This window comes from Mustela lutreola, chromosome 9, assembly GCF_030435805.1.
Source record: "Mustela lutreola isolate mMusLut2 chromosome 9, mMusLut2.pri, whole genome shotgun sequence".
NCBI classification, from domain to species: domain Eukaryota; kingdom Metazoa; phylum Chordata; class Mammalia; order Carnivora; family Mustelidae; genus Mustela; species Mustela lutreola.
The window spans coordinates 105,721,410-105,724,176 of NC_081298.1; the positions used below are offsets into that span (position 1 = coordinate 105,721,410).

The 2,767-nt window shown below is 53.7% G+C and overlaps 1 long non-coding RNA gene across 1 annotated transcript; it reads left to right on the plus strand.

Moving 5' to 3' along the window:
* Positions 1 to 710: 710 nt before the first annotated feature.
* LOC131840396 (uncharacterized) lies at positions 711 to 1,886 on the plus strand. Its single transcript, XR_009357336.1, has 2 exons — positions 711 to 810; positions 1,718 to 1,886. It is a non-coding gene; the product is annotated as an uncharacterized LOC131840396 (long non-coding RNA).
* The last annotated feature ends 881 nt before the right edge of the window (positions 1,887 to 2,767 follow it).

Consider the following 2,767-nt stretch of genomic DNA (forward strand, 5'->3'; position numbering starts at 1 on the left):
GTCGCCTAAGCCTTTTAAAGGAGCTGGAGGCGTGGGACATGCTTGGCTCCCTGTCAGGCCCTGAGTCAGGGTTAACTGTACCAAGAAGTCTTGTTTCACCCTCCCGCCCTCCCTTTGCTCCCTGATTCGGCTCAGCCTCTTGGTGCTGCCCGACCTTCCCTCAGCCCTGGGTTTTCAGCTTTATCCTTCCCCACTGCAATGGTAGCAGAACATACTCAATATCGAACGTGCCAAGGCTCCATACTCTCTCTTCTCCTAACTTTCCTGCCTCAGCCCTGAGCATGAGCCCCACGCCTGGGTCACAGAACCTTCCATGTGGGTCTAGTGGCTGAAGGTGCAGTTCCCCACACAGAGGGCCAAGGGCTGGGGTGATGATGCGCAGGGCACTGAGACATGAGAGGGCCAACTGTCCTCTCAACAGCCGGTGCGGGCCAGGCTTGGGCTAGAGCCTGGGCACAAGGGTCAATCCCAAGCTCTCCAGCCCCTGCTTCCATGACCACCTGGCACTGTCCCACTCCTGGCATGCCGTGGTCAGTGGGGCCCAGGGCCTCGAGCTGCTGGGGGCCTGCAGGGGGCTGACCCGGGCAGAGCTCCCCTGACTCCTCCATCTTTCTGTGGTGCTGTTACTGCAGGAAGCCATCAAGTGGGCCGTGTCGGTGGTATGCCGGAATATACAAATACCCAGGTGTCTATGTGACAAAGCAGTTAAAACAGTCACTAAATACCTTAGTGCCATCACCCAGGCCCTCGAGAATGACAATTCCCCCCAGAAAATCTGTGTGAAAATCAGGATGTGCAGACCAGAAATAGGTGAGTGCGGAGGGGACAGCAGGGACTCCTGGCTGGAGGGCCCGGGTCACGACCCCGCGAGTGCTGCTTTTCTCACAGGCAATCCTGGGGTGACAGCAGGTCCCCGTCCATGGTCAGCCAGGCACCTGAGCAAGTGGCTCCACCTCGGTGAGCCTGAGTGTCCTTAACTGTGAAGGGGATAATAATCTCTATTTCTTTTCTTTTCTTTTTTTTGAATCATTTTTCCTTTTTTAAAAAATTTAAATTCAATTAATTCACATGTAATGTGTTATTTGTTTCAGGGTACAGGTCTGTGATTTATCAGTCTTATTGTAACACCCAGTGTTCATAACAACCCCTATTTCCTATTTCAAATAAGGATTGAATGAGATGATTATGCATAAGGAGGTTGATACCAGGGAAGTGGTCTCAGATAGGGATACTCCTAGATATGGGAGCCCTGGTTGATCTCTCTTCCCCTGCCCAGCACCAGTCTTGGGGGAGGGGAGCCAGGCACCAACTTTGCCCAGCACCCTGGGGGCCTAAGCACTGGGCTCAGGAACCCCGATGGCACAGAGGGCCCTACAGTCCCTTCCTCCAGGGCTGCTCAGGCTGTGTCCATGCGCATGCCAGGGCTGCGGGACGTGGGGCAGGGAAGGGCCCCCTGAGAGGCTCTGGCAGCACGTTTAGCCTTGACTGAGGCTTTGGACTTGCAGATCTGGGGTCACCCTGTACAGTGAGCTTCCCACCATTTCCCTTCATGGAGCTTGTGATTTTTATCTCCAAAGCCCCACAGCCTGCTCAGGCTCCTGACTGGGTTTAAGGATGTAACTCTGGGTGTGTTCAGAAGGGGCAGGTGGCTCTGGGTCCCCGTTTCCCCCAGAGACTCCACACACCTGCGCACAGCGGGCTTCTCTCACCACTTCAGGTCTTGGAGCCTCTGGGGCCTTACCCGACCCCCAGGAGAAGCACAGCATCTTCAACAACCATCACCAGCTCCTGCCTTCCTAAATCCAGGGTAGACCCTCCAGTTTCCCTCACCAAACTCTTTGTAGCGCCCTCCCCTGGTATAGAATAAAATGTCATGCAAACTTGTAGCCACAGTTTCCATTCCTTTGGTGGGTATGAGGGGAGGGCCTGGGAGGCATGTCTGGGGGATGCAGACACTCATTCAGTCCATGTTTACTCTATGTGTCCCGCTCTGTTCTAGAGGCTAGGGATTTCGCGGTAAACCAGACAGGGTTAGCGGCCATGAAATACGTATGAAGCCCTCACTAGAGACACACACTCCTCTAAGAGCTGGGGTATCCCCCCGTGAATATACCCCCAGAAGCTCTCAGACTAGCAGGGGAGAGCAGTAGGCTTGTAGCCGAGAGGGCTTTTGGTCATCAGGAACAGAAACCTGTTCTTTGCTTTTCTTTGCAGGGAGCCCCCTTTTTTTCTGTTTGGGGGGGGTGTATTGTTTAGGATTCTTTTGCTTGCGAGCAGAAATTTGCGATCCAGAAATTTGTGGGGTCACCAGAGCTCTGGTCCTGTGAGTCGGCCGTTCTCTCAGTTCCTCCCACCGCTGTGTACTGAGATTGCTCTCAGACTAGCTTCCTTCTGGGCAGCAGCCATCGGCACATCAGGTCCAAACTTGACCTTATAGACCATGTCATAAAGAGGGAAGGAGAGTTCTTTGCTATCCCATCTTTCAGAAGCTCCCTTGGAAGAGAATGGCAGGGTCTTTTCCAGAAGCTCAGTCAGACATCTCTGTTCTCACTGGCCAGAATGGGCCTAGCACCCATTTGGAACCCATCCCTCTGTTCCAAGGGCATGGGCTACACTGATTAGTCAGGACACATTGCTGACTAATCAGGGGCTGATGTGGAGTTTACACCCCCCCCCCCAATCATTTGGGCGAGAATGGACATGCAAATCTTTAAGAGATTGTCATCAGAGGTGGGGCAAAGGGTTGCTGGCAGTCACAAGGAGCAAT